Genomic DNA, 12,915 nt, shown 5'->3' with positions numbered 1-12,915 from the left:
TGACACTTGGTAGTCATAGCACTAGAAGAACCTCATAGTCTCCCAAAAGTACCCCTATATCCCTAAAGGGAGAGAGACAAATGAAACTCTAACCTGCCAGTAGAGGTGGAGTGGGGAGAGTGAGCCCAGAGCATATGTGTGTTTGTACATACATATGTATGTCAACACATATATGCTGCATCTTCAAGGGATATGATAGCTGTCTTCAAGCACTGGAATTAAAATACAATGGACAATGGATTAAGCATGCTCCGTATGACCCTGAGGGAAAAACTAGGAGCAGTGTTTGGAAGTAGCAAAGAGGAAATTTTAGGTTGGATTCAACAACAAAAAAAACCCAACAATATCAATGATAATAATACTTCCTAAAATTCTAAATATCCAAAACTAGAATTGGTTATATCAGGAAATGTTGGGTTTCTTCTCACTGCTGGAGGATTTCAAACAAAGACTGGATGACTGATTTTCAGGAATCTTATAGGATGGATTATTGTTCATGTATGAATTAGATAGTCTCAGAGAACTCTTTCAACTGTGAGATTCTGTGATTTTGTGACATCATGGGAAAATTACAGAACAGAGTTTGGGGGAAGAAAGGGCCTGAATTATCAGCCTTCCTATCACTACTACCTTTTTCTTGCCCAGAAAGGAAGATCTCTCATTTACATAAGGCTTTAATGTTTAAAAAGAAGAAGTCTAAATCTCAAGAGATATACCATGTAATCTTCTGGGCAGATGTACGAGTACAGCTAATTCGTTTCTCCCTACCATTCATCCTTTTTTCCCCGAATATCCCCCAAATCATTCACATAATAGTTGTAATGAATGGGCATAGCCACAGACTGAATTTTTTCTGACTGTGATCAGAATCCATTTATGTAGCTAAGTGAAGGAGCCTTTGCCCTTAAGACTAGGACTACTATCTACATCTTCTTCTTCAAATTTGGGAATGAGGGCTGAGGAATGAAGGAAGCTACTACTGAAGTCAAAAAGTTATATGGTTTCCCCATATTTTTCCACACTTCTCTCACTCCTCAACCTTTTGCATATAACCTTGCCTCCAGTTTTAACACCAAATTGAAACTACCTCTAAAGTCAACAGTGATTTATTTTTAATCCTTTTTAAACAAATTGCTCTCATGAACTTAATATTCATTTTTCAGGATGCAAAGACCAGAACAAGACAATTACATATGAAACTGTAAACTTACTTTGTGTAGTTTTTTATATAATAGGAAAGTATAATGAATTTAACATAATCCTAAAGAAAGTGTCCTCCTTGTCTATATTCTCTTTTCAACTTTCTTCTGAAATCTTCTGAGAATTTTCCTTTTTATTTTATTTTTAGTAATAAAGAGAGGACACTTCCCATGAAGCTTATGTGGAGCTGATTTTACCTGAGGTGCCAGGATGGAAAGGTAAAGGTCATAAGACAGAGTAAAAAAAATTCAGACCCCTTAAAGGCCAGGCTCAGCTGAGACTGACCCTGGCTGAACTGAAAACAAAGGGATAAGCCCTGAGTGCCCTGGATAATTTGTTGATCTGTTAGAATTGAAAGTTCCTCCAGCTTCTGTGAAGCTGCTTGCAGTCAACCTCAAGTGAAATAATCCCTTTTTTGGGGAGAAAATGCATGTTTGAGTTTTACCTGAATTTGTTTGATCTGTTTGTTCTAAACCTGCTTATCCAATAACTGGACAAGATCAGGTTTCCACTTTGCTTGCCCTCTATGTTGCAGGGAGACTTGAAGACATGTTCCTTGGTACTCAGCTTGAATTGACCTGAGCTTTGGAACGGTACCTGACAAGGATGTATAGAGGTTGACCTATATCCTGGATGGACCTATGGAGGAATTTTCATTGAAGGCTCTTTGGATTCTCACCTTTGCCTAGAGGATTCACCCATAAATCCCTTTCAGTGAGTATAGTAAAATCCATTGATAGAATCATATGATGTTTTTCTTATTGATATGGTCAATTACGCTGATAATTTCCTTAATATTGAAAGAGCCCTGCATTTCCGGTATAAATCCTACGTGGTCATAATGTATGATCTTTGTAATATATTCCTATAATATCCTCATTAATACTTTATCAAAATTTTTGCATCAATATTAGTTATGAAAATTGAGCTATAGTTTTCTTTCCCTGTTTTTGCTTTTCCTGGTTTATGTATCAGCACCATATTTGTGTCACAAAAGGAATTTGATGGGACTCCTTTGCCTGTTTTCTCAAATAGTTTGCATAACATTGAAGTTAATTATTATTTAAATGTTTGGTAGAATTCACTTATGAATCCATCTGGTCCTGGGGAATTTTTCTTAGGGAGCTCATTGATGCTTTGTTCAATTTATTTTTCTAAGATAGAGTTAAGCCTTCTATTTCCTCTTCTGTTAATAGGAACAATCTGTGTTTTGTAAATATTCATCCATCTCACTTAGATTGTTACATCTATTGACATATAATTGGGCAAAGTAGCTCCTAATAATTGATTTAATTTCTCCTTTATTTAGTGGTGAATTCATTATTTTCTTTTTCAATACTGATAATTTAGTTTTCTTCTTCTTTTAAATCTAATTAACTAACAGTTAATTCATTTAACTCGTTTTCTCACAAGACCAGCTTCTTGGCTTCTTTTTTTATTAGTTCAATGGTTTTCTTACTTTTAATTTTATTAATCTCCCTTTTATTTTCAGGACTTTAAATTTGGTTCTTAATGGGGGGACATTAATTTTTTCTTTTTCTAGTTTTCTTTATTGTATGTTCAGCTCATTGATCTGTTCTATACTTTATTGATGTAAGCATTTAGAGATATAAATTTTCCCCCTAAGCATTGCTTTGCTTGTATCCTATAAATTTTGTTTCTCAGTGACTCATGGAGTGGTTAGCTCCCACTTGCCAATTCTAATTTTTAAGGAATTATTTTCTTCAGTGAGGTTTTGTTCGTCTTTCTCCATTTGGCAAATTTTGCTTTTCTTTTCTTTTTTTTTTTTTAATTTAACTTTTAACATTTATTTTCACAACATTTTGGGTTACAAATTTTCTCCCCTTTTATCCCCCCCCCCCCAAACCCGAGCTTTCTAATTGCCCCTGTGACCTATCTGCTCTCTCCTCCATCCTCCCTCCCTGCCCTTGTCTCCGTCTTCTCTTTTGTCCTGTAGGGCCAGATAGCTTTCTTGACCCCTTAACCTGTATTTCTTGTTACCCAGTGGTAAGAACATTACATTTGGTCCTAACACTTTGAGTTCCAACTTCTTTAGCTCCCTCCCTCTCCACCCCTTCCCCTTGGAAGACAAGCAATTCAATATAGGCCATATCTGTTTAGTTTTGCAAATGATTTCCATAGTAGTTGTGCTGTATAGGACTAACTATATTTCCCTCCATCCTATCCTGTCCCCCTTTACTTCTATTTTCTTATGGTCCTTTCCCTCCCCATGAGTGTCGACCTCGTATTGCATTCTCCTCCCCATGCCCTCCCCTCCATCCTCCCCCCCATCCTGCTTGTGCCCCTGTCCCCCACTCTCCTGTATTATGAGATAGGTTTTCCTATCAAAATGAGTGTGCATTATATTCTTTCCTTTAGTGGAATGTGATGAGAGTAGACCTCATGTTTTTCTCTTGCCTCCCCTCTTTATCCCACCACTAATAAGTCTTTTGCTTGCCTCTTTTATGAGAGATAATTTGCCCCATATAACTTCTCCCTTTCTCCTCCCAATATTTCTCTCTCACTGCTTGATTTCATTTTTTTTTTTAAGATATGATCCCATCCTCTTCAATTCACTCTGTGCACTCTGTCTCTATGTATGTGTGCGTGTGTGCATGTGTGTGTGTGTGTACTCCCACCCAGTACCCAGATACTGAAATGTTTCAAGAGTTGCAAATATTGTCTTTCTATGTAGGAATGTAAACAGTTCAACTTTAGTAAGTCCCTTATGACTTCTCTTTGCTGTTCACCTTTTCATGGTTCTCTTCATTCTTGTGTTAGAAAGTCAAATTTTCTTTCCAGCTCTGGTCTTTTCATCAGGAAAATTTGAAAGTCCTCTATTTCATTGAAAGACCATTTTTTCTCCTGAAGTATTATACTCAGTTTTGCTGGGTAGGTGATTCTTGGCTTCAGTCGTAGTTCCTTTGACTTCTGGAATATCCTATTCCATTCCCTTCTATCCCTCAATGTAGAGGGTGCCAGATCTTGTGCTATCCTGATTGTATTTCCACAATACTTGAATTGTTTCTTTCTAGCTGCTTGCAATATTTTCTCTTTCACCTGGGAATTCTGGAATTTGGCCACAATGCTCCTAGGAGTTTCTCTTTTTGGATCTCTTTCATGCGGTGTTCTGCGGATTCCTTGAATATTTATTTTGCCTTCTGGTTCTAGAATCTCAGGGCAGTTTTCCTTGATAATTTCATGGAAGATGATGTCTAGGCTCTTCTTTTGATCATGGTTTTCAGGTAGTCCCAGAATTTTTACATTGTCTCTCCTGATTCTATTTTCCAGGTCAGTTGTTTTTCCAATAAGATATTTCACATTTTCTTCCATTTTTCGAATCTGCGCGGTATGTTCTGAGATATCTGTCTTTCTCATAAAGTCTTTAGCATCCATCCGTACCATTCCAGTTTTGAAAGATCTATTTTCTTCAGTGAGCTTTTGAATCTCCTTTTCCATTTGGTTAATTCTGCTTTTGAAAGCATTCTTCTCCTCATTGGCCCCTTGCACCTCCTTTGCCAGCTGAGTTAGGCTAGTTCTCAAGGTGCCAATTTCTTCAAGATTTTTTTGGTTCTCCTTTAGCAGGGAGCTGATCTGCTTTTCATGCTTCTCCCTCATCCCTCTCATTTCCCTTCCCAGTCTTTCCTCCACCTCTCTAACTTGATTTTCAAAATTCCTCTTGAGCTCTTCCATGGCCTGAGCCCATTGGATGGGCTGGGACACAGAATCCTCGATTTCTGTGTCTTTGCCTGATGGCAAGCATTGTTCCTCCCCATCAGAAAGGAAGGGGGGAAGTGTCTTTTCTCCGATAAAGTACCCTTCAATAGTTTTATTTCTTTTCCCTTTTCTTGGCATTCTCTCCAACCAGTGGCCTGACCTCTGAATGTTCTCCTCACACCCACCTCGTCTCCTGGTCCTCCCAGCCAGCGTTTGGGGACTGAGATTCAAATGCTGCTTCCCGCCTTAGGGTTTTTGGCGGGGGCAGGACTGCTATTCAACGTTAAATTAAGTTCAGGTGCTGAGGTCAGGGGCAGGGCCACCTCTCCGGCTTGGTTCCCTCAGGGGGTTTATGCACAGACCTTCCACAATGGATCCAGGCTCCCACCCTTTTGAAGAGCCCCTGTCTGCAGCCGCCTCTCAGCTTCCATCTCCTGGGGGGGCCCGAGCCATGGGGGCACCCCACTCCCCTCTCAACCTGCCAAAGAGACTCTCTCACCTACCCCCGTCAGTCACATGTTGGTGGGGGGGCTTGTGCCGCCACTGGAGGTCCCGTCCCCGTAGCCCTCTCGGATCTTTTCCTCACGGTGTCGTGGCCCCGGCAGGGCTGCACTCTGCTCCCCGTCCCGGCGCCCAGTCCACGGCGCAAAGGACCCCCCGCGAGAGGTCAGCAGGTCTCTCCGGAGCAGAAATCTCCCTTGCTCCAATATTCCGTGGTCTCTGGGTGCAGAATTCGCCTTGGCTTGGTCCCCTCTAGCCGTTCTGTGGGTTGTGAGTTCGGAGCTATGTGTATGTGCGTCTTTCTACTTCGCCATCTTGGCTCCGCCTGCAAATTTTGCTTTTCAAAGAGTTTGTCTCTTCAGTGAATTTTTGTGCCTCTCTCACCATTTGTCCAATGCTGTTTCTAAGGTATTATTTTTCTTGAGTATTTTTGTGTCTCTTTTACCAAGCTACTGTTATTTTTTTTTAATTCTTTGCATAAAGTCAAATTCACATACTGTGAGTTAAAAGCGAGAATTATCTGTACAGGTATCCATATGTATACACATACATGCATACATATACACAAACATTACTGTTTTATCCTTGTCCCCATTAAAATATAAATTCCTTGATGACAAATACTGTGGTTTTATCTTTTTTTGTGTCTCCAGTGCTTACGCAAAAGCTGAAATATAGCGAGTGCTTAATAAATGCTTGTTGATTGACTGGCTACATGGTCAACTCTCACTGTTAAGAATGCATCTCTAAGCAATTGATTTGCCTCACTGCTCCTCTATTCAAACTTGCAGCATTCTTCTGGAGCTACTAGTGCCATCTACTAATATTGTCAATTCTGGGTCTTCTCCACCAAGAATTTGCTGCCATTTGCTGGACTTCATGCCTGCTACTAGACTTCTACCTCAAGGGGAATGTGTTCATTCAGCCAACAACTTGGGATGGAGCTGCTTAAGCAACACATTTTCAACTTTTTTGTGAATACACATAGCCACAGCCAGAGGTACAGAAAAGGGTCCTCAGATGATTATAAAGACACTTCTCTATACCCCCACTGCTAGACAGCAGGAAATACATCAACCTCCAAACTCCCCCTTCCCCAATACCAATTATTTGGTAAGAAGAGTTATAATAAGGACAAGGCAACTGACTTTTGGCCCAAGGCTCCAACATGGTGGTAGAATACTTATGTACTCCCCATAAGAATATGCTACTGGCATGTTGTTGTCATTGAGTGGTCTTACTCTCTGTGATCCCATTTGGGTTTTTCTTGGCAAAAATATTTGAGTGGTTTGCCATTTTCTTCTCCATCTCAATTTCCAGATGATAAACTGATGCAAACAGGGTTAAGTGACTTCACCATAATTGCACAGCTAGGAAGGGGCTCAGTCTGGATTTGAACTTAGATCCTCCTGACTCTAGGGCTGGCACTCTATCCATTGTACTATCTAGCTGGTATACACTCAGCAAAAGACTTACCCTTTTGACTCTCCAGACCCAAGCTGCTATACCCAGGGTCCAGTATCTATGGTGGCTTCCCCTGCCCTGCTCACTTTGCTAGGAAACTACTACCTCACACCATTTCTGGTTCTTCTCCTTTCCCAGAACTTGGGGAAGGGTCAGAGGAAAATATAAATACTTTGCAGGCAGGAAAGGACTCTCTGGAGCAAGAATTCTTGATCCAAGAATCTACAAATACATTTCACAGCATCTGAACTTGGAAGGAAAAAAATATATCTTTATTTTCATTCATCTTCAATAGAAATTTAGCATTTCATTCTATTCCTTAAAAAAAATTTCTAAACAAGAATCCATAGTTTCACTTGCCTGCCAAAGTATTCCATACAAGGTTAAGGAAACTTGCACTTTAAGAAGGACCAGTCTTATCCCAAAATGATTTCAGTCAGAGAAGATTGTCTGCTGCACTCCACTCCCCCCAAAAGAAAGGTGCCAAGGATATAGGAATTTTAATGATGGCTCTAAAAACACCTGAATTCTTTTAAACTCCTCTCATTTCCTTGTCAGTTTGTTCCGGAACCATGCAAATGACTTTGAAGCTTTAATAAGCCACAAGGTGACAGAAACATTTGAGGGTGCAAATGGGAGCTGGAAGCCTTTATCTTACACTCCTGTTACTGCAACAAAATTCTTGTCTCCTTTACATGCCCAAACATAGATAAACTTTTCAAACAAATGTCATTAGAAACTGGGAAAAGCAGAGGAGGGCTATTCTTAACTTCTCTTTTTTTTTAATCTAATGATAACAAGCTCTAGCCATTTTTATTTCAGTAAGATTCCAAAAACAGTGGATTTCACAGCTACTTGAAAAATAATAGGACAGAGATGGACTTGTTTTCAATGGTCAAAAAGCTGTAAAGATAATCAAGTTTTAAACATACTGCAGATAAAAACCAACTATTTAACCTGTAAAGGGCGGTGCATTTGTTTCTCTTGAAAAGATATGCCCAATTTTAAACAGAAATCTTTTCCTCCCCCAACCCTTGAACTGTGCCAGTTTTAATACAACACAAGATGTCATTAATTGGTCCTTATGAGTAAACTAGCCTTTTTCCACCTATGTAAGTTTTAAACCATGTGTTCAATGCCATCTCAGTGAACAGCCTTCCCTGACTTCTCAATCACCTCCAAATGAAATCCAAGATATATATGTGAAATAAATAGGTTATAGAAGGCAAATCAAGTGTTACCACATTCAGAATTCAGACGGAGAAGAGAAATAACAAAGACATCTAAAAAGAATTAATTACTGCTTTTATTTGGGCCCTGGCTCACACCTTACGATGTTTTCTCAGATGGTAGGAGAAAACAAATTTAAGCTCAATCAAGAAGTTATTCCGTACTCACCATGGTCAATTTTATTAGTACAAGCAAGTCAGTTAAGAATGAAATTCTGTGTTTGGCCTGTCTGTTCATTTCTGCCGTAACACATCTACTTTATAAAATGTGATGCAGAAAAAACAGCTTGATGGAACAGTTTCTGCAAACTGGCCAAACTGGCTGTCTTGGTATTTTATTCACATCAACCTAATGCACTAATTAAATGAGCAAGTCACTAGTTTTCAAAGTAATGATGGTTCTCTAAATAGCCAGTATTAAAATCTATATCATAAACAATAATTATTTATATATCGAGCATATAGTAGTAAGAGTTCATGTTACATGTTCTGAAACTGGGTAAAATCTGCTTGAGGACATTGGAAATCCTGATGCTTCCTAACGATGTGGTACAGAAGCTTCACATTTTGAGGGAGAGGATGTGTTTCTCAAATGAAGAGTTCAGTAATGTAGAGCAGGGGGAATCCGGTTTGAAAGTCCCTGGCATTGCCCTGGGGAAGATTGTACAGTAAACAGTAACAAGTGGGAACTCTGGAAGAACATCAAAAGGGACATCATTTAGGACTTGGTCAACTGCTCCCCACTCCCAGGGCCACTCCACCAAACATCCCAGCCTCTTGGAATGGCTCTGGAAGCCCAAGGATGTCTTTAAAAGGCTCCAGAAGAAATGAAATTTCCAGTAACAATAAGCCTGTAAATGCACCAAACTCACTAGAAAAGTTTCTCTTTAAGGGGAAAAATAAAAGGAAAATAATCCTTTAAGAAAAGAGATGAAAGATGAAAACAACTTCACAAAAAGCAGGATAAACTCCCGACACCCAAGTCCCAAATGCCATATCTCTTTTCTTGTTCTAGGCCTGCGACCATCTCTATCAGAAGGAAGGATTCTTCTGCACTATAGAAAAGCCAGCATTCTGATAACACTCTAGTCCTCTTATGCCAGGGCTCACCCTGCTTGGTCTCCACCATTTATTTGTGCAGCCCACCTCCTGCAAATTTCCAAAGTGCCAATCAATACTGGGAGGCTTGGAGAGAAAATCGCCCCCAAACTGGTTTTAAATACATTTTTTATTGCCACTGATGACTTTTCTTTGTATTTTTTTCTTATTTTTGTTATAACTGTAAAACATGAGCTTGGAGGAACTTATCTTTGTCTTGAAATAACAAGATTTGATAAAATACTTGTTAACCTGCTTTCTTCTGGAAAAGAGTGATGATCGTTGTCCTGAAGCAGTCAATATTTCTATCCGAATGTTGTATAGCTCTAACTCAAGTGGGATTTAAAAGGAGTTAACAAACGGGGCTATGGGAAAAAAGTCACTTGCTGGTGACACATGCGTTGAAAAGAAGACTTTCCGAATTTCTAGACAACAGTAAACTGTGAAAAAACTCTGAGGGTCTTACAGACCAAAAAGGGAATGACATCATGAAAATGTCTCTCAAGAGTTCGAATAAAATGCTGAATTCCAACAGGAGCTGATACGTGATTATGTAAAAAGAGGGTCGAGGATTGGGGCATGCTTAGAAAGGTCTCAAGTTCAAATACACTAACGTGTCAGGGATAGCACTTCACAGGGCACACGCACACGCAAGTCCAGGGCTCTTCTCTCCCTCAGTAGGTCCTAGCAGACGGGAACTCAGTGGTTTTCCAAGTCCAAGATGCCTAGTTCCAAAGCCAAAACAGGAAAGAAAGAGCGATGCAATGAACACTTTCAGACATTCTGCGGGAGAAAATGTCCCCTTTCTTCATGTTCCACTTTTCCTCACACTTAACGAAACGGAACGTTTAGGGTGCCGGAAGTGGAATCCTTGGGGGGTTGGGGGGGCAGGGTGGTCTCAGGTCAACTGGATCAGTACAATACCCAGTCCACACTTTCCTGCAAAGCCTCCTCTTCTTTTTCTCCTTCTGCAGCTTCTTCTTCAGACGGAGCTATGGTTCTGCTGATGTACATGTCCACATTAAACATTATCTGATTGACCATCTTCTGGGGGGGAGGGGAAGAAGTGGGGGCCGGCACAGTGAGAACTGCCTCCAGAGCTGCCTGCCTTGTGCTGCGATCCAGGAGGATCTGATCCATGTCCCCACGGTGAATGGAAGACGAGGAGGCAAGTGCTCCAGATCCCCGTTTTGTCTATTTCCATTCTCGTCGGGGCTGATGCGGTTCATCGTCCAGGAACTTTGAGGCCCGCGGGCGGGGCCAGTGGCGACTCGTCCTAGTTGTGGGGATGGGCAGCGGTGGCGGCCATGGAGGAAGCCCTGGGCAGCTCCTGCTCTGGTCCTGGCTCTGGGGAGACAATCCAAGCCCAGTTCCCCCCAGTTCTTAACTTTTCAAGGGGAAGATCCTGCTCACAAAGCCTTCAACTTTTAAGTTTGGCAACAGAATGGCACCTAGGTGTCTTTGACAATTCCCTTTTCCTGGTCGAAGCCTCAATGTGTGTATCAAGCAGTAATTCAATCCATCAAACATTTATTAAACACAAAGTTTCAGGCAGTGTATTGGGTGCTGGAGACACTAAGACAAAATCAAGAGTTTTTTCTAAGGAAGCTAACATTTTATGGGAGGGGAGAGATACGAGGACATCAATGAATGCAAAAATTAGGTAAGTCTATGGGGGTTTCATCCACTCCAAACCCATGACAAATGCTCAGTGAATTTGGAGGAAGAGCCAGTAACACCAGAAGGGAATCAAGGAAAATCTAAAGATTTAAAGGAAGCTAGGGATTGATTCCAAGAGATGAAGAGTAAGATCGTTTCAATTCTAGGCATGAAGAATAGTCATGCAAAGGGATGAAGATGAAAGATAGAATATTACCTAAAAACAAGAGCAAATAGGCCAGTTTGGGTGGAGCTGAAATGGTGAGAAGGGGAGCAACGTGAGAAGAAAGTTCTCCTGGAGTCAGAGAATGAAGAGTTTTAAATGTTGAACAGAAGAATTTCTATTTTATTGCAGTCACATTTTGGCACAAGACCTGGCATAGTCAAACCCATACTTTAGGAATGACATTTTAGCATCTCAGTGGAGAAATGATTGGGTTCTTATCTCTATGCCTTTTTTCTCTGGGTCACTGCATACCCTCTGTCTCTGACTTCTAGGTGGGATCACCATGTGGGAGACTGGGGAAAGGGATACGTCTAACTAACTATGCTCAAAGGACTTCCTTTATCACACACTACTTTGATTCTTAAACTTTCCAACCTTGCCCTATATCTACAGGTAGGGGGCCGGGCATGTGAGCTGGTATAGCAATGTGTCACTCTAATTAAGAAGGGGCTTTCATGACAGTTTATATGATTGGAACTGCCACAAAGCTTTGAACTGTTGCAGATGCTTTCAATTTTGCTCTCCTTCTCATGGATGAAGGTATTCAGCTGCTTGCAGAATCTACCCGTAGCCAGCCCCCTTTTCTGCATCATCACATTACAGTACTGATATTTACTTCCTGGGACTGTAGTCTTGGGATAGTCCATGTGGTGCATCCAGAAATCCTGGGCCTGGGAGAAGTTAGTCAGGTCCAGGAGGAGGAGAAAGAAGAGGATCCACAACATGGTATGGGACATCTGCCCTCCAGAGGACCAGGAACAAGGGAGAGAAGAAGCAGCCATCTCTAAGGTGGGGGAGGGAAGAAAAGAAAATCGCATGACAACTTTATTATATACTTAAAAGGAATAGCATGTAGTACCTAATAGATTTACAGTCTCGTGTAAAATCATCTTTTTTTTCCCTACTCTACTATGTTATAGAAACATGTTTTATTTCTTAAGTTCAGAATAAAATAATTTTTTTTTTAAAAAGTGACAATCTGTGACTTCCTGTGGAGACCAGCTCCTCACCATTTTTATATCTTCGACCCTCTCAACTAAATCTCTATTTCCACATACTCTAACTCCTCTAATCTTTACTCTTACATTCCTACCCTACTTAGAGATTCCTTTTCTATCTCTTCACTGCAGATCTTCACCCCTGACCCCACGCCATGGATCTCGCTTCACAAATTCTCCTTATCTATATTGTCTGGTCTTAACTTGAGATTTGGGGGTGATTGAAGGGTGAAAGCAGGGCTGCTCAAGGAAAGAGAAAACTTTTTTTCCCTCTCTCTATCTCCTCATCCTGAGAAATCATTACCACATCAATCAAAGGCCAAACCTCAGATGAAGAAAAGGTAGGCATGTCTGCTGATGCCTAGGTTGCAACAGTCAGGGAAGCACAACAAAAAATACTTTTAATGCTTCTTTTTATAAATGCATATTTTAGTGCCCACAAATTCCACACTTAATGACATATAGCTATAAATTTTGTATAAAAAAAGGCAAATCACAGGTGATAATAGACAGTAACAAATTGTGATGGGGAGGGGCAGCAAATGGTCAACTTTAAAATTTTGCCTAGGGTGTAAAGATGTTTTCTCCTAGTTCTTCTCAGGAATCCTGACTCTAGAAATGGAAAGGCCTCCCGCTATTCTAAGATATGTGAAAAACTACTAATTTCTAAACATCTTCACGACAAGGGATCACCTTTAGCACTATGCCTCCCCCTTTTCTTTATCCTTTTATTGTAGTTAATATATTTATCTCCTTGCTTTCTCTAATTTCTACACTCTTTCCCCTCACCCCAAAAAGGGATCCCTACCACTGTCTCCCTATT

General features: G+C 40.5%; 1 long non-coding RNA gene and 1 pseudogene across 1 annotated transcript; one reads left to right on the top strand and one right to left on the bottom strand.

Moving 5' to 3' along the window:
- Window positions 1-583: 583 nt before the first annotated feature.
- LOC140513319 (uncharacterized) lies at window positions 584-2,005 on the top strand. Its single transcript, XR_011970137.1, has 3 exons — window positions 584-737; window positions 1,349-1,418; window positions 1,736-2,005. It is a non-coding gene; the product is annotated as an uncharacterized lncRNA (long non-coding RNA).
- Window positions 2,006-8,170: 6,165 nt separating this feature from the next.
- On the bottom strand, window positions 8,171-10,438 carry LOC140514803 (BCL2/adenovirus E1B 19 kDa protein-interacting protein 3-like pseudogene; annotated as a pseudogene).
- Between the last annotated feature and the right edge of the window lie 2,477 nt (window positions 10,439-12,915).

The sequence above is a fragment of the Notamacropus eugenii genome, chromosome 7, assembly GCF_028372415.1.
Source record: "Notamacropus eugenii isolate mMacEug1 chromosome 7, mMacEug1.pri_v2, whole genome shotgun sequence".
Classification (NCBI taxonomy): domain Eukaryota; kingdom Metazoa; phylum Chordata; class Mammalia; order Diprotodontia; family Macropodidae; genus Notamacropus; species Notamacropus eugenii.
Note: the sequence above shows the minus strand (reverse complement) of the source record. Positions and strands in the feature narration are given on the sequence as shown.